This window comes from Protopterus annectens, chromosome 13.part0 (assembly GCF_019279795.1).
Source record: "Protopterus annectens isolate FY-2018-M chromosome 13.part0, PAN1.0, whole genome shotgun sequence".
In the NCBI taxonomy this organism is placed as follows: domain Eukaryota; kingdom Metazoa; phylum Chordata; order Ceratodontiformes; family Protopteridae; genus Protopterus; species Protopterus annectens.
In genome coordinates this window covers 152125011-152144311 of record NC_056747.1, presented here as the reverse complement: position 1 = coordinate 152144311, position 19301 = coordinate 152125011, and the positions used below count along the sequence as shown (strand labels likewise).

At 44.0% G+C, this 19301-nt stretch overlaps 1 protein-coding gene across 2 annotated transcripts in view; it reads right to left on the bottom strand.

The window, feature by feature from the left end:
* SIN3B (SIN3 transcription regulator family member B) overlaps nucleotides 1–19301 on the bottom strand; it is a 1843877-nt gene that overhangs the window by 1295905 nt on the left and 528671 nt on the right. The window lies entirely within an intron of this gene.

Genomic DNA, 19301 nt, shown 5'->3' with positions numbered 1-19301 from the left:
ATTCGGCCTTCCTGGCAGGAATTGAGCTTGTAGTTGTATTTGGTAGGTCAAGGATGTGTTCCACAATGCCAAGGTTGGTCTGCAAAGGGGGTAGGAATGTGTACCTCCTGCTTGTTTATGTACTACATAACTGTGGTGTTGTCTGTCTTTATCATTAATTGTCCTTGATGAAGGTAGTCCTTGAAGGCTGTCAGTGCATTCTGTACAGCTGGCATCTCTTTCTGATTGATATGAAGGTGCATTTGACTTGGGCTCCATTTGCCCTGAATGCACTTCCCTGCCAGACGAGCCCCCCAAGCATAGTCTGATGCGTCTGTAGTTAGGGTTAGGGCGACAGGGGGTGGAGTGAATGGCAGTCCCTTGTTTTGGTGGCAGGCCTCTGCCCACCATAGGAACTCTAGTTGCAGGTAAGGTATGATGGGAATCATTGTTTCCAGGCTGTGACAATGTTGACTACAAAAAATGTTTAAGTACCACTGAAGTTTCCTCATATGCAGTCTTGCATATGGAATTAGAAGAATGCAGGAGGCCATGAACCCCAAGGCTTGCAGAATTTGTCTTGCAGATATAGCAGGGTTTTTGTGGCCACCTGTTTGAAGTTACGTCACCAACTAAATTTGCTTTTCTGGTATAAGGCAAGTCATCTGGGCAGTTGCATTCAAGCTTGCACCCAGGAATTTTTTGCGAGGGTACCAGTTGTGATTTCTTTTCGTTTATGGTGTACCCAAGACAAGTTAAAACCCTTTACAAACACCAGATACTTTAGAAGAATGTCCTTGTTTTCTGCCTGAATTAGACAATCGTCCAGCTATGGATATATTTGAATATTTCTTTGCCTGCAAAATGCAATTACTGGCGCCAGGCACTTTGTGAAGACCCTGGGCGCAGTACATAAGCCAAAGGGAAGTGCTGAGAACTGGTAATGCAAGTAGCCTGCTTTGAAGCGGAGGTATCTTCTGCAAGATTCCCTGATTGGGATATGCAGGTAAGCCTCTTTTAAGTCTAAAGTTACCAACCAGGCATCTTTGCCTAGCATAGGAAGTAACTGCTGAAGAGTCAGCATCTTGAATTTTGGAATGTCCAGAAATGTGTTTAGAATAGGTAAGTCCAGAACTGGACGCCATGATTTGTCTTTTCTGGGTACCAGGAAAAAGTCTTGAATAGAAACCATTTCCCTTTTGCTCTTCTGGTACTGGTTGAATAGCCCACATGTTCATGAGGGACAGAACTTGTTTCTGGGCCTCTGCCCACTGATTTGGGGGCAGGTCTGGCCATCCGTTTGGGATTGGCAACGTGTGGAAATGAAATCTGTATCCTTGGGATACTGTATTTAAAACCCATTTGTCCTGGGTTATAAGTTGCCAGTTTTGTGCATGAAGTGCCAGTTTTCCCTCCAAAGGGACGGCTAAAAGGTAAGTGCTTGGTGAGTGTAGAGGGAAGTCATTGAGACTGTTTAACATAGGGAGGTGCCTTGTTGTTTCCAGATTTGGAGGTGGAGGCACCCCATTGTTTTGTTCTAAAAGTCCCTTGTGACTGAAACCTGGAGCCTTTGGAATGTCTGGGTTTGACTTGAGTGGCTCTCGAAGGGACTGGAAAGGACCAGTTCTTAGTAGGCCAGTGCCTACTAAATCTTGGAGGTTGCACTTGTAAGAAATCTTTCACAGTTTGCATAGATTTAGCTTTATCTTCCATCTTTTATAAAAACATCTTCAGCTTTATTACCAAAGAGACGGTCCTGTTGTAAAGGAGCATCCAACAATTTTGCTTTAACATAACCAGGCAGAGTTTGCTCTTTGAGCCAAGCATGCCTTCTTAGCACAGACCCAGTTACAGCAGCCCTGCAAGAGGCCACCGAAGAAACAAAACCACACTGCAAAGTATGTTTTCCAACTTGTTCAGCTGAATGTAATAAAGCCTGTAAATCTTTATTTTCCACACAGTCAGAAATTAACATCATTTTCCGCTTAAGTAGTCCCATGATATGCTGTTGATATTTAAGCATATGAAATTGAAAGTTAAAAGCCCTGACTGCCAAGGTTGTAAGTGTAAGCCTTCTTACCCCATCTATCCAGCGCCCTGGAATCTCTATCAGAAGGGGTAGGATTTTTAGCAGTAGAGGCCTTCATCCCCTTGGGACCCTGAGAAATGGTTTCAGGATCAGCAATAGGATTTTTGAAAAGGAATTTGTGTGCGTCAGGAAACCTGTAGTATCTGTCTGGCTTACAAGGAGCCGGAGGCAGAGAATCAGGAGCCATACTAGATTCTGAAAAAACATAAACAACAATTTCTAGAACAGGAGGTATAGCCAAAGGCCTACAATGAGGAGGAAGAAGAAGAAAATCCCCAAGTCTCTCTTTAGATTCAGAGAAATCCTGACTTTCCCAGTGGAAATGTTCCCTTAAAGTACGTAAAGTTTCCCCAAAAGAAAAATCCTCAGGGGGAGAAGCAGAAGGAATGGAATCTTCTACATCGGAGTCCTCATAAGTAGGTACAGACAAATCCTGTTCATTGGAAGAGTCAGAAGAAATAGAATCCCGTTCAGAAGATTCATAATCAATGTCTTGCCTAGGCCTCTTAGAAGAAAGGGGTTGGCTACCCCTGATCAGAGTAATTAAATCTTCAGCCATTTTGATCATATGTTTTTTTTAGGCACAGGGGCCTGCACATGCGGCCCAGGCATCGTTTTTTTAGACATAGATTTAGATTTTGGCCTTAGTTTTGAAGATGGCATCTGTCTAATATACCAATCTGTAGGTCTGAAAACACCCTCAGAAGCCGGTGTCTGCACAGCGGCTCTGGACCCATCTATGGTAGAGACATCCGTGGGTTCCATAACTGAAGCATCTCGCGGCACACTGGACTCCGAATGGGTCTCAGTAGAGGCCAGCGAATCAGAAGTAGTGGTGGGTATCAGGGGCTGCAAAAGTGCCTCACTGAGTACCGGCGAACTGGCGACTGGCTTAGGAGAAGCATAGTCATCAGTTTTGGACCCCGACAGTCTCTCTCTGCCTTTTTCTTTGCGTTTTTTAGGTATTCCGGTAGTCGGATTGCTAACAGATGACATTTCTGGATAATTAAATCGTGAGCCAAAATATTTAGAAGCAAAAATATACAGACGTTTAATAGTGCGTTGATTAAATTTAGCACAAAACCAACAGCAAGGTACATTGTGGTCAGGGCCTAGGCAACGAATACAGTGCAAATGAAAATCGTTATGAGGTATTTGCTTCCCACAAGTAATGCAATTATTAATGTTTACGGATATTGGTAAGGAGCAAGAAAAAGTTTCCCCAACGGGGTACTTAGCTTTTAGTTAAACACTTCGGTTCTGAAACTTGAAGACGAAAATTTCAGGAGTCGGCCGACAGGCACTTGCGAACTGCTTCTGCTTTGGGCACCACGTGGCAAGAAAGACTGATGTAACTGTGTCGGCTGCATGTTTTATACCCCTGACGACCTGGCGTCATGGAAGAAGAGACAGCAACCGACACAGGACCCATGACTTTGTTAATCAGGCCGACTGACGGCAACCTGCCAGATTACCCAAATGTAATGATTGCAACAGTGAAACAAGAAGAACATCTGGCTTTCTGCAAAACTTTGGGAATCAGAGGAAATGGAGGGAAGGCAGAAAGGAGTTCCAGAGGCCAATCGTGAACTAGCACGTCCCTCGGGGATTGTCCCTGTTGAGGGATCAGGGCAAAGTAGTTGCTGCACTTGGTGTCTGTGGGAGTTGCAAAAAGGTCGCAGCAAGGCTGGCCCCATCTGCGGAAAATCGTTTCCGCTACTTCATTCTTGAGAGACCACTCATGAGGCAACAGAATTGCTCTGCTGAGTTTGTCCGCTATCACGTTGGATCTCCCCAGGATGTGCATTGCTATCAGAAATCCTTGGGTGGACTCTGCCAGTTTCCATAATCTTAGAGCCTCTCGACATAGGGAATAAGATCTGGTTCCACCCTGTTTGTTTATATACCAGACTACGGACATGTTGTCTGACTGGACTGCAATCGTGCCCAGAAGAAGAGAGTCTTGAAAGGACTGCAATCCTAACAGAACTGCTCTCACTCTAGGACGTTGATGTGTAAATGAGCCTCGTGAACCTGCCATGTACCTTGGGCTGTCCGTCCCTGATAATGCCCCCCCCCCACCCGATCAGGGAGGCGTCCGTGGTCACGGTTGCAACTAGAGCCGGGAAGACAAAGGGACGTCCCATAATCACCAACTCGGCCGTTAGCCACCACCGAAGGCCCTTGCAAGAGTTGGCTATCAGAACTGGCCAATTCATCGGTAAGTCCTGAAACGTCCACTGTGTGAATAGCAGCCACTGAAGAATGCGCATGTGAGAGCAGGGGTATTGCAATGATAGTTACTGCCATGGTGCCAAGCAACTTGAGAATCTGCGATGCTGGTGCCATGCATTTTGACAAGAGATCCACAATCTGTTGTCGTAGGGTAAGCACTCTTTCTGAAGGAAGCTTTAAAGGACATATTGACTGTATCTAAGTCTGCTCCTATAAATATTGTGCTCTGCGACGGCAATAAAGCAAACTTTTCTGAATTTACTGTAATGCCCAGTTGGAAACATAGATCTAAGGCAGTGTCCCTTGCCTGAATAAGCTGATGCCTGGTGGGTGCAGTAAGGAGCCAGTCATCCAAATATGGAAACACCCGGATTCCAAAATGTCTCAAGTGAGCCATGACCACTGCCATACATTTGGTAAACACTCTGGAGGCTGTGGTGAGACCAAAAGGCAGGGCCCGAAACTAGAAGTGACTGGCTCCCAGCCTGAAGCACAGATGATCCCTGGATGGCCTGGTCATTTTGATATGGTAGTACGCATCCTGGAGATCTATTGAGCACATCCAACTGTCCTTCCCTAAGAATGGGAGTATGGACTGAAGCGTGACCATCTGAAACTTTGTCTTTACTACAAATTTGTTAAGTCCGCTTAGGTCCAAAATTGGTCTCCAGTCCCCTGTCTTCTTTGGCACCAAAAAGAATCTTGACTAAGTTCTGGATCCTTGCTGGTTTGCTGGGACTGGTTGGATGACTCTTTTTCATAATAGTTTTTGAACTTCTACTGATGCCACACCCCGTAGACTGGGTGGAATGTCTGGGATTCCTTTTGTTGGTCTGGGTTGGGAATGAAAGGGGATGAAATATCCTCTGGATATAATGTTTTTTACCCATCAGTCTTCTGAAATTTTTAGCCAGGTGCCTAGGTACAAAGACAAACATCCCCCTGACTGCCTCCAGAGCAGAACAGTTGGGCCTCCTTTTAGGTGTGCTGATGGGGCTTCCCAAGGAACTAATCCCTGTCACCCTGGTTCTGCGGACCCCCTCTGCTGTGTGGGCGTTGTCTTCTATTACTGCCTCCTCCTCTGCCCCTGGAGGAGGCTTCACCTCGTGAGTTCAGAAAGGCTCCTTGGGTTTTCCGGAACCACATTTTTCCCTCCCCATTGACCTCTAGGGTAGGGTCTAGTAGGGGTGGAAAAATGGACTCCTACGGCAGATAGTCTTTCCGTCTTGCTCACATCTGGAAAGTGTCTCTAACTTTTGGTCCAAACAAAGAAGAACCATCAAAAAGGGCATTCACAAATGACGACTTGAGAGGTTCTGCAAAGGAACATAAGCGCATCCAGGAATGTCTCCGCAGAGCAATTCCTGTACCCACCGCCCTACTCGTCCCATCAGCTGCGTAAGAAACAAGGTGCATGGAAGCTTTAACTATAGAATTGAGGGTAGCAACCTGAGACGTTACTTTGTCTGCCACTGAATCGGCTACTGCACCCTGGAGAGCATCTCCTAGCTCTTTCAGGCGATCTCTGTGAAGCCTTGTGTAATGAGTTAGACAGTTCAAGGACTGAAGAGTAAAGGTCGGTGAACTGAACATGCACTTGCCGTATCTGTCCATGATCCTAGATTCCCTATTAGGAGGATGGGCAGACGTAGAGGTCTCCGACATCTCTTTCTTTGTGGCTGCCGCAACCACCATGGCATCAACAGGTATGGGTTTGGATAAGAAGAACTTGTCATGAGGAGCTGAACTGTACTTGTTGGGCCTCCAAGGAACAGGCTCAATAGAATCCAATGACTCCCACGCCCTTCGAGACAAAAGATCCATCAACTCATCGAAGGGCGGAGAAACCCAAGAAGTGGAGGGTCGAGACCCGAAAGCCTTCAGGAGCACAGATTCATCCTTGTTAGGGTTAAGGGGCTGCCAGTCACTCCTCTGCTTAAGGATCTCAAGGATATCCCAAAAGGAGATATCCTCAGAAGGGGATTTTGGGGACCCTTCAGATTCCTCCAAATCAGTGTCAAATGTGATGGATTCCTGGGGGGAATCTAAACGTCTCCTCTTGCTTATGTAATGTTCTGGTTATTGCAATGCGCTCATCTACCACAAATAAAGAAATGTTGAACAAGAATTAAGGAAATCTTATTCTTTATTTTAGCAATTAACCAGGAACTTATATAATTTGAACAGTATTTTACATATAAAGATTTCCAAGGGACCTCCTCAGTGGCAAGTTCTGGGGAGGTCTAGGAAGAGCAGGGTTCCCCCAATGCGGCGTCCTGAGGCTCCAGGTCCCTACGCTTAAGGTGGGGTCTACAGTGACGAAGAAGATTCCGGCACTTTCCGGGAGGAGGTGGCCATTTCAAAGGTTGTGGCTGTCCGGGGGGACAAAACCCTCCTCATGGCATCGAAGGCACCACGGCTCCAATGCGAGGAAGCACCCAGGTCCAAAGACACTGAAGACTCCTCCCGCACCAGAACCGCCGGCTTCGAGCCAGAGTTAAGAGCTGAACTCATCCGCACAGAAGCCCCAGGGGGAAGAGTCAGAACAGACGCATCAGTTCAACTCCCCTCCCCGGAACAGATGGTAGTGTCGGCTTCCAGATTCTGCCACCGGAGCAGAGGAAATCACGGTTGTCGGTTATTTTAGCTACTGCTGGATCCCATAAAAGTCTCTGTACCACATGATCCACGTCCGAATCAGAAAGTCTGGAAGCCCGAGAGGAAGCTACAGACGGAGCTGGTGAACCCAAAATCCGGGATATCAAGGTAGGAGATACCGGTTCCAAGACTGGGGACAGGCTCCTACCAACTATCTGTACGGTCGGTTCCGATGACAGTGGAGTTGAGACAGAAGCTTTCTTGGAGACTTTTGGAGCCGAAGATGAAGGTATTGGTTTTCCTGGAGCAGTATCCAAGTCTGATTGAAAAGCAGAATTAATCAAGCCACTCTCAACCAATTTCCGTTCCCTTTCTGCCAAAACCCTAGCACTGAATCCATGGCAAATGGAACAAACCTCTTGGAGATGGACCTCTCCCTAACAGTAGACACAGGTGGTTTGGCCATCTGTAATAGACATCTTTTGTTTACACTTATGGCACTTATTAAACGTGACTTGGCCTTCTCAGACATATTGGATAACACAGTACAATCCTGGTAATCAAAACACTAAGAACAAGCTAAAGATTAGCAACAAAGAAAAAGCCTAACCAGCTACAAATATAATGAAACAAAGCCTAACTCGGCTGTAGCTGCAATAAGGAAATAAGCCTAACCAGCAAAAGGTAAATAACTGGGAAAAAGAAAAGCCTAACCGGCTACAAATAAACTGCAGAAAGCCTAACTCTGCTTGAAGGATAAAAAAAATAAGCCAAACTGGCTGTAAAACGAGGAACCAACAGGGCCAAACTCACAACATACGAGAACACAGCTTTCATAAAATAGCACTGTTGGAAGACAAAAGGGAAACCCCAAAACAGATAGTCTATCCTTGGTAACTCTCAAATAACTAACAAACAGCAATTTTTTTGAAAAGAATTTCCAGAAAAGAAGAACTTATTTCTCAAACGGTCTGAGCTGTAGAGAAATGCACAATCAGTTGCAGCGGCAAATTAGATCTGGGGAAGGTAGAGGTGCATTGTGGGATAGGGCTTCGGCCTTGAGCTGTTAGAGACCTCGAGCTTTGCAATTTGGCCGACTAGGAGCCGAGGATCGGCTCCAAATCCATCAGAAAGAATGAAGGCGAGACTGAACAACTTCAGATCTGCTGTTTTGAAAGATTTTATCAATTAACTAGTTATTCTATTAGTGAAGTCACATGACATGCGGCTTTTTATTTAAATCATTCTGTATGGAGTGCATTTTATTCTGAAGTCGTCGATGGTTAACAGCCGATGAAAGAGCTAAAAATGTGTCTTTTGGTTTTCACTTGTGCGCCATACTGCTCTTATTTGGATTACTGCTATACTAATCAGTTCGCAATTGCAACAACTCAGATGTGTGATAGTAGTTCAATTTTCTAAGTACACCGATGAAGTCCTACATGTTTTAAGGATGAAAGCTGTTAGCCGCTATTGGTTTTTTTTTACTTTGCTTCTCATAACTTGTTGGTAGATATGTTGATTTCTACATCACTTTCTGAATAGTCACTACGCTACTTAAGAGTTCTTAATTAAGGGGAATGCTACATGAGCAATTTATGATTTACTAGTCAGTTTTTATGCTGCACGGACATGTTTACTGTTCGAATTTCAGATAGACCTAATTTCCTCTATTCACAACAACCAGATGGCTAAATTCTGCTTTAGGACACCAGGCTTGGAAAACAGATTTGTTCTCTCATCCTTGGACAGGAATGTCCTTGTATGCTTTGCCATCCTTCCTACTGATACCTGGGGTCATTATGAAGATTCAGAAGGACTCCACAAATATTACTGTAGTGATTCCTTTCAGGACCAAGCAACAGCAGTTCTGCCTCCCTTCTTTTGAAACAGCCAATGGCAGTTACCACAAGGGCCCTCGCAGACTGGACCTTCTCACACAGGACAAGGAGGTTTGATTATCTCAACTGGAATCAACTTTCAACTAAATGCCTTGATGACGGTCTTAAGTTTTAAAAACCAAAATGAAAACGAACAGGAGTTTGACTGTAAAGGAGCAGAACTTTTAAAAAGCCTTAATTGGCTTTTTTTACTTGTTTTTCTGATGAAGTCTTTCTAATAAGAGGGACGAAAACGTGTCTTGTTTTAAATAAACTTGGTCTACGTTAACGTTTATACACCAGTGTTGCTACTTGCTGCTTGATTCTCCTGTTCGTTTTTGTTTTGTTTTTTTTCAGTGCAGTTTTCTTTTTTTCATTATTTAGTCTTAAGTTTTAGGCACCTGTTAATTTCTGAGGACATGCAACAGGTATCAAAGGAGACAAGAAGACCTGCTACAAGGAAATAATATATTTGCAAATAGAAAATATTTTCTAACTGTAGGCAAGGCCAGAGCCAGACCCTGTTAAGGCTAGTATTTTTCTAGTTCTACAATATTTGTGAGGGTTATTATCCGATGATTTTTCTTACTCCGTTATCAATGTTCACTTGTCAGCCATTTCAATATGGCTGCCCAGAGATGCTCTCTTCAATGCATTCCTATATCAAAATGTGTTGAAAGGGGTTTTAAATGCAAAGCCTCCTCCAAAGTGGAAGTTCTTCTTTGGGACTTAAGTGTTTACAAAAATTAGTGCTTGCTCCAAAAAAATTAACTGTTGTTCCATTTGAACCAATTTATCAGGCTGACTTGAAATTCTTAACATGGAAAAATTGCTTTGGTGATTGCTCTGATTTGCTCTCATTTCTGCAAGAACAATGTCAAATTTGCAGGGTCTTATGGTGGATCAACCTTCTCATTTTCCACAAAGATGCTTTTAAAAAACGGTCCCCTTGTGTAAAGTGGGATCCAAATTCACAATGAAGAAAGCTATTCATCTCGGTCTTCTTTTCAGAACCAAAGAACAAGGGAGAATGAATCCCCATACTCAGGATGTCCACAAACATCTTGGGTATAATCTGGATATAATTAAAACTTTCAAAACCTCTGATCAGTCATTTGCTTCTTATGAAGGTAATAACTAGAAAAGTCTTGTAAGGATTATTGGGGCATAAAAAAACCCAATAATGCAAGCTCAGAAACTTCTTTCATACAGAGTTACTCAGTCTGGTTGTTCTGTAGCCAGCGATCCCCTAAATTCTACTCTGGATCAAAAAAAATCTTTATAAGTAAAACTTTATAAATACTGTTCAAATTATATAAGTTCCTGGTTAATTGCTAAAATAAAGAATAAGATTTCCTTAATTCTTGTTCAACACTTCATTATTCGTGATAGATGAGCGCATTGCAATAACCAGAACATTGACAGTTTCAGTCGGTATATACAGTTAAAATGTTTTACATTTAATTCGTGCTGTGTGCATCCATCAAGTTTCGTGTTGTGTGCAAAAACACCAATTTATAAAGTTCCAATCTATGCTTTACATTGAATTAACAAATAATTTGTGTAGTGTGCATCAACCATGTTTTGTGCTGTGTGCATAAACTGTATTCACATACCTTCTTGGGAAGATTTGTGTTGAGAGTAAACAGAAACTAAAATTACTTTTCCCTTTACATTACAATTACCAAAACATGATGTGTGCAAAACCTGCTTATCAAAACATGCTGTGTGCAAAAAGTACAGTTTTGAACCTACCATAAATGGAGATGTTCGAGTGTTCACACTGCTGCAGTCATTACACTTGGGTTATCCTGCTGTCAGGCGGTCCCGCAGTCGGCCCGAGTTCCAAAGTCTTGATCTGGCGTCGGGTGCTGTTGCTTCTTCCCTGACGTCAGTATGCCAGGGGGTATATAAGATGCATCCGACGCCATTTTCTTCAGTTTTTCTTGCCCCAGATGTCAGGTGCCCCCAGGTAGGTAGGCAATACATATTGCTAATAAAAAATATACATATAAAATAAAAACAATACCTTCAGTTACAAGCAACTACACCACAAAGGTTGTATAGGATAGAAAGGTATGGATAAGTCCAGCTAGTTCAGAGGGGATGGAGGGAGGGTAACCTGGACTGCAGCAGTGTTAACAGTCGAACATCTACATTTATGGTAGGTACAAAACTGTACTATGTTCATCGTGCTACACTGCTGCAGTCATTACACTTGGGTAGAATCCCAAAGCTAAGGTTGGGTGGCTGGTCTATAAAGAGTTAGGATTGGCTATGAGGCCCTGCAGAACTGCAGTGGCAAATCCTGCTCTGGATTTAGAGTAAAGAGGCAGGTGGTAATGCTTGGTAAAGGTGTGCACTGAACTCCCAAGTTGCAGCCTCCAAAATTTCCTTGGTAGGTACTCCTCTGAGAAAGGCTGTTGAAGTGGCTGTTGCCCTGGTGGAATGTGGCCTAATGTTATTTGGGACTGATTTTCCATGCTGTGTGTAGCAGTAACGAATACAGTGTCCTATCCATTTGGATATAGTCTGCTTTGAGATAGCCTTGCCCTGTGATCCTGCAGCATATGCTACAAACAGTTGCTCAGTTTTCCTGAAAGCTTTTGTTTTGTCCAAGTAGAACGTAGCTGCCTGTGCAAGTCCAAAGAATGCAGAAGTTTCTCCTCTTTATTCTGGGAGTTTGGATAAAAAGTTGGCAAATGGATGGTTTGGTTAAGAGCCACACTAGATATCACCTTTGGCATAAAGGTAGGGTTTGTCCTTAAAGAAACCCTATCCTGATGAAAAATTATAAAAGGTTCCACTGCCATTAATGCCTGTAGCTCTGAGACTCTTCGTGCTGAAGTTACTGCCAGGAGCAGAGCTGGTTTCCACGATAAAAATTTTAGATCGGCTGAATTGGCTGGCTCAAAAGATGGTAGGGTCAGTTTTTCCAAAACGAAACTGAGATCCCAAGTTGGTGTTGGTGCTCTCCGGGCTGGTCTTATGTTTTTATCCCCTCTGAGGTACTGCTTTAGCAAGGGATGAGAGAATAAAGGAGGATCCGTGTTGTAATGTGCTGAAATGGCAGAGGCATGGATCTTAATTGATGAGAAGGATAGGCCTCTGTCCAGCATCTCAGTTAAGTATTGTAAAATCTGAGGAATGTTTGGAACAAGAGGGTCAAGGTTTTGAGCCTGGTTCCAGGTGTAGAATCTCTTCCATTTTTCCGAATAAGCTTTCCTCGTACTAGGCCTCCTGGCCTCCAAAATGACATCCATAACAGCTTTAGAGAGAGGTGTTGCCTGTTTGGCTAAAGTATCTGCCATGCAGCTAGGTTTAAAGTTTTGAGCTTACCGTGCAGGATCTGATTGTTTTGTCGAGTCAGAAGGTGTGGAATTTGAGGCAAAATCCATGGTGGTCCTTGAGCTAAGTTCCTTAAGATGGGGTACCAGTGCTGGCGTGGCCAGTCTGGAGCAATCAGGATCATCTGTGGTTTTTCTTGTCTGGCTTTTAAGAGTACCTTTGAAAGGAGAGGCAGTGGCGGGAAGGCATAAACTTTTAGATTTTTCCAGCTGAACAAGAGAGCGTCCACTTTCCATGCTCATTTGTGATAAGTCCTTGTGCATAATTTTTGTAGTTGCAATTCAGTGGGGAGGCAAAAAGATCTATGTCTGGGCATCCCCATTTTTGCGTTACCATGCTGAAGATTTGTGGATTCAATTTACATTCATGAGGGTCCATGACATTTCTGCTTAGATCGTCTGCCAGAGTACTTTTCTTCCTGGCAGGAATTGCGCTTGCAGGTGAACTTGATACGTTAGAGCTGTGTTCCACAAAGTCATGGCTTGCCTGCACAGGGGATAAGAATGAGTGCCCCCTTGCTTGTTTATGTACCACATTACTGTGGTGTTGTCTGTCTTTAGTAATAACTGTCCTGGATGCAGAAGGTCCTTGAAAGCTGTTATGGCATTTTGAACAGCCAACATCTCTTTTTGATTGAAGTGAAGATGCATCTGGTCTGTGGTCCACTTGCCCTGAATGCATTTTCCTGCCATGTATGCTCCCCAAGCGTAATCCGAAGCATCTGTTGTTAGAGGTTGCATGGCTGTGGGTTGGGTAAAAGGCTGACCCTTGTTTAGGTAACATGCCTGTGCCCACCATCGAAACTCCTGTTGTAGGCAGGGTATCATTGGTATTACTGATTCTAAACTGTGAGTGTTGCGTCCAAACACTTTTTAGGTACCATTGCAATTTCCTCATATGCAGTCTGGCATATGGTATTAGTAGAATGCAGGATGCCATGAATCCCAGGGCCTGCAGAATGTTTCTTGCAGGGAGATGGGACTTTTTTGCCAGTAATTGAAAATATTGAGTTAGTTGAACTTGTTTTGTCTGGTGTGAGGTAAGCCATCTGGGCCGTTGTATTTAAGCTGGCACCCAGGAATATAATCTGTTGCGAGGACACTAATTTTGACTTAATTTCATTTATTGTGTACCCTAGAGAAATCAGCAACCTTTTTACAAACGCCAGATGCTGTAGAAGAATGTCCTTCGTCTCTGCTTGAATGAGGCAGTCGTCCACGTATGGATATATTTGAATTCCTTTTTGTCTGCAAAATGCAATTACTGGTGCCAGGCACTTTGTAAAAACCCTGGGCGCAGTAGATAAGCCAAAGAGCAGTGCAGAGAATTGGTAGTGCATTGTACCAGCTTTGAATCTGAGGTATCTTCTGCAATTTTGTCTGATAGGGACATGAAGGTATGCCTCTATGAGGTCCAGAGTAACAAGCCAAGCCTTCTTGCCCAGCATGGGTAGAAGCTGCTGTAATGTCAACATTATGAATTTTGGAATATCCAGGTAAGTACTCAGAATTGAAAGGTCTAGTATGGGCCTCCAGGCCTTGCCCTTTCTGGGGACCAGGAAGAGTCTTGAGTAAAATCCTTGTCCTTGTTCCTGTTGTGGTACTTTTTGAATAGCTCTCATGCCCATGAGGGCTGAAATTTGTTTTTGTGCCTCTGCCCATTGATTTTGTGGCAGGTCTGGCATTCCTTTTAGCCTTGGTAAAGTATGAAAGTGGAACCTGTAGCCTTGAGACACAATATTCAGAACCCATTTGTCTTGGGTGACTGACAGTTTTGAGAAAAACTGCTAGTTTTCCCCCTAAGGGGGCTTCCAAAAGGGACGTGCTTGGCGTACGAAGGGGAAAGTCATTGTGACCATTTCCTGTAAGGTTGAGACTTGTCCTCACCTCCTTTTGGGGTTGAGGTGCTCCACTGCCGTTGCCTGTTTGAGCCTTGGGGTTGAGATATGCCTCTTGGGCGTCTGTATCTGCCTCTCTGTGGCCTGTCTGACACTGGAAAGGACCAATATTTTGTTGGCCAATTTCTGCTAAACCGAGGTGGCTGTACCTGTAAGAAATCCTTGACTGTTTTCATAGATTTAGCTTTATCCTCCATTTTCTTTAACACCTCTTCTGCTTTAACACCAAATAAAATATCCTGCTGTAAAGGAGCATCCAATAAGTTTGCCTTAACATGATCAGGTAAACTCTGTTCTTTTAACCAAGCATGTCTTCGAATCACAGAACCTGTAACTGCAGCTCTACAAGAGGCCTCTAAAGAATCAAAACCACATTGCAGAGTATGTTTTCCCACCTGTTCAACTGCATACAATAAATCCCGCATTTCTTTACAATCAGGAGCTTCTGAGCTTTCAAGCATTTTCTGTTTTAACTGAGCCATTAAATATTGTTGGTACTTAAGCATGTGAAACTGGCAATTTAAAGCTCTTACTGCTAAGGTTGCAGAAGTGTATACTTTCTTCCCCCATCTATCCAAAGCACTGGAATCTCTGTCAGAGGGTACTGGATTTTTTGCAATGGAAGCCTTAACCCCTTTTGGACCCTAGGAACTAGTTTCTGGATCAGCAGAAGGGTTTTTGTAAAGAAACTTGAGAGAGTCAGGGACTCTATAGTACCTGTCTGGCTTGGCTGGAGCAGGAGGCAAAGAACCAGGAGATGCACTGGATTCAGAGACCACATCATCCACAATGTCTAGCACAGGCGGAATAGCCAGTGGCCTGTGCTGAGGCAATAAAAGGAAATCCCTGAGCCTTTTCTTGGTTTCTGAGTAATCCTGACTTTCCCCAATGGAAATGCTCCCTCATGGTATGTAAAGTTTCCCCAAAAGAATAAACCTCAGGAGAAGAGGCTGAAGGGATAGATTCTTCAGCATCAGTGTCCTCATAGGGGGGTAGAGAGTATCCCTGGGCTGAAGAGGAATCAGAGGAAATGGAAACCTGATCAGAGGAGTCAGTCTGTATCCTGCCTAGGCCTTTTCTCAGGAGGGGGATGGGAATCCCTGATTAGAGTAATGAGGTCTTCGGCCATTTTAAGCATCTGTTTCTTAGGCATGGAGGACTGTCCAGGAGAATGCTGTACTTGTTTCTTTGTCTTTAATAGTACTTTTGTCGTGGCTGTTGTTTTAATGGTAAGTTGTGAAGGTCTGAAAACACTCTCAGAAGCCGATGCCTGCTCAGCGGCTCCGGACCCATCTGAGGGATTAGTTTCCGTAGGCCCAATACCTTGAGTTTCCAGAGGCCTAGCTGTCTCCAAGTGGGAGTCTGAAGCAGCCTGTGGCTCTGAGGTAGCGGGTGTCAGGGGCTGCGAAAGTGCCTCACTGAGAACCAGCGACTGGCCTAGAAGAGGTTTCGTCTTCTGTTTTGAACCTCGGATGCCTGTCTTTATCCTTGTCTTTGCGTTTTTTCGGTAATGAGGTCGTCGGTTGATCCGACGGCATGGTATAATTGAACCTTCGGCCAAAGTAGTGCAAAGCAAAATCAAAACGTCTTTTTATAGTGCGTTTGTTAAATCTAGCACAAAACCAACAACTAGTGACGTCGTGATCAGGGCCTAGGCATGGCATACAGTAAGAGTGGAAGTCCTTATGAGGCATTTGCTTCCAACAAGAAATACAGTTATTAACTTTTTCTGACATCGGTCTGACGCAAGAAAAAAGTTTCCCCAACGGGGTACTTAGCTTTATTGAAGACTTCGGATCTGAAATTCGACTTCGAAAATCTCAGGAGTCGGCCGGCCGGCACTTGCGAACTGCTTCTGCTTTGGGCACCGCGCGGCAAGAAAGACTGAAGAAAATGGCGTCGGATGCATCTTATATACCCCTGGCGCACTGACATCAGGGAAGAAGCAACAGCAACCGACGCTGGACCAAGACTTTGGAACTCGGGCCAACTGCGGGACTGCCTGACGGCAGGATAACCCAAGTGTAATGACTGCAGCAGTGTAACACGATGAAAGTCTTGCTATCATGTTGAGTGCAGAAAAATCAAAGGAAATTCTTGAAATGAAAGAAATCAATACGTGCTGTATGCATCCTCTTATTATGTTGTGCGCATACTATACTAAATCTTGATTTTAAATACCAGTACGTACTGTGGTTTTACTCGTACTGTGTAAATAAATTAATTTATTGCGCTAATCTAGTTTGGAGGTACGTGCTTTGTGCAAATCAACTTGGTATAAACAGATGGGGGATCCCAAATTATATAGTGTACTGGATGCATACATAGATAATCAGTAATCTGAAAATTGAAAGCCTGTTAGATTGACCACATATTAAGAAGTCCATTGATGAAATCATTTATTAAAGGCTAGGTTTTTTATTTTTCAATTTTCTTTTTATTTTGTATTTAAAGCACATAAAATCTATTGTTGCAATGTGATGTGTGTGTGTGTGTGTGCGTGTGCCTGTGTGTGTGTGAAACCTCTAATTTTAAACTACATCAGTCGCGGGAATACAGTAATGAGAAGCCATTCACTAATGTATGATGGTAACGGTAAAACAGCCGTGGGTTTGGAAACTAAAACTGGATGTCGTTGATTGGTGGACCAAAAAGATACATGGCCAATGCTTGACCACGGGAAAAAACAGGGGGGAGGGCACAGGAATGAGGGTAATTGGTGGTCTATGAAACCAACTTGACTGGACACTGGGCCGTGTGAGGGGGTGTGGTAAAAACTATGGGGGCAGACCTGATTGGCTAGCTGTTGCTGACAGTGTCTGGGGGAGGAGGCTGGGGGGGACTGTGCTGCGGGAGTGGAAAGGATTGGTTGGGAGTGGATGCTGGGATCGGGGGAGGCATGGGTGACTGGTGAAGTCAGAGGTGGGGTTAATTGCACAGGAGTGGATAGCATAGTTTGGACATGTGTGACGGGACCGGGAGCTGCACCGGGGGCTGGCGAAGTTGTAGGTGGGGTCAATTGCGCGGGAGTAGATAGGATAGGTTGGAAGTGGGTGACATGACCAGGGGATGCATGGGGGGCTGGCAAAATCAGAGGTGGGGTTAATTGTACGGGAGTGGATAGGATAGGTTAGAAGTGGGTGACGGGACCGGGAGATGCATGGGGGGGGCTGGCAAAGTCGGAGGTGGGGGTCAACTGCGCGGGAGTAGATAGGATTGGTCGGAAGTGGATGACGTGACCGGGAGAGGCATGGGTGGCTGATGGAGTCGGAGGTGGATTTTAATGCGTGGGAATGGATGTGATAGGTGGGAGGCATGGGTGGGGTCCGTGCGTAGTGGATGTAAGAGGATGGGAGGACCTAAAAACATGCGTACGTGTGGTAATGGGGATAGGGTAAAGAAAAGACGGAAGGGGATCATTATCCAATCAGGAGGTATGGGGGCATTTCCTAGTGGTCCGGGTGTTGCTGCCTGTAAGTGTCATTCGGATGGAACTACGTGCTTTGAATGGGTCTTGTGGTGGCGGGTTATTTTAATTAATAGACAAAAAAAACAGAAGACAGCAACTGTGAGCTGTATGAACTAATTTAATTAGTTACAAAATAAAAAAAACACAAAAATAACAGACTGGTTTCGGCTATGGTATTAACCTAGCCTTTATCAGTGCAAATATTCATAACATTTTGAGGTTCTTTTTATACATTGACATAATTAGTCACAAAATTTCATTGGAGAGCTCATGAATATTCATCAGTATACAAAATCCTAAATATTCATTAAGTCCAGGCTGGAAAAGTCCACCTAATTTTACAATCTATTTCTTTTCTTTTGTATTTAGTTTACTGTGCCACCCAGATTTGTTAGATCTGTCGCCAATTATTTTATCTATGATGGTAAAATGAAATCTGGCTGTAGTATGTTTGAGTGTGTGTTTATACAAAGCATTGCTCATCCATTTACATTTTAAATCACTAAGATGTTCTGAAATACATAACTTGAGAGGCCTAGATGTTTGTCCTATGTAAAATGCATGACAACTGCAAGAGGCCATATAAATGGTCCAATCCATGCTGCAATTTGCAAAAAACCGAATGTCATATATCATACTGCAATTACTACTGCAGAAATGTTTTTGTTTTAAGCACATCTTTACAGTGGCTGCAGTGACCACATGGCATGCAGCCCACAAGTTGGCATATACGACTAAATATATCAAATCCGTGGATAGAAAACTGAAAAGGGTCGGAAAACCTCTACAAAGGGACCAGGTTTCAAAGGTTTTCTAACCCTTTTCTGTTTTCTATCCACGGATTTGATATATTTAGTCGTAGCTACACAATGTCCCCCCCGTGCATGTGTTGCCTCCCTCCCCTCTGAACATAGGTTCGAAAGTGGTAGATCTGATAAAGCATCTAAGCGAAAGCGCATTTTATCCTAAACCAGCATGATACGGTCTCCAGAAACTCCACATTTAACCTTCTCTTTAAATAACAAAGGTTAATGATGAAATTGTGTATTTTTCTGTTTCTTATTTATTTATTTTTAAATTCGGCCCACCAGCATGGGAGACAGGCTCAGCCGCAATCTCGGGTGCGGCACACACGGACTGATTTTGTCTTCTTGTAATTTTATTTTAATTTAATGACCGTTTCCTAAATCCCAGCTGGGGTACAACGACCACAAGTGAACTGGACTTTGAGGAAACACTACGTATATAATAGGGCGATTTTCTTGTGTTTAGCTTAGGTTATGGTTTTTAGTGGGCTTTTTACTTGTGTTATTACCTTGTACTCATTGTAACATAAGGTATTAATTCAAATAACCTGCCACCACGAGACCCATTCAAAGTGCGTAGTTCCATCCGAATAACACTTTTACAGGCAGCAACACTCGGACCACTAGGAAATGCCCCCATACCTCTCGATTGGATAATGATCCCCTCCCGCATCTTTTCTTTAACCTATCCCCATTACCACACGTACGCATGTTTTTAGTTCCTCTCATCCTCTTACATCCACTATGCATGGCCCCCACCCACGCCTCCCACCTATCACATCCATTCCCGTGCAATAAAATCCACCTCCGACTCCGCCAGCCACCCGTGCCTCCCCCAGTCATGTCATCCACTTCTGACTAATCCTATCTACTCCCGCGCAATTGACCCCACCTCCGATTTTGCCAGTCCCCCGTGCATCCCCCGGTCACGTCACCAACTTCTGACCTATCCTATCCACTCCCACGCAATTAACCCCACCTCTGACTTCTCCAGCCCCCC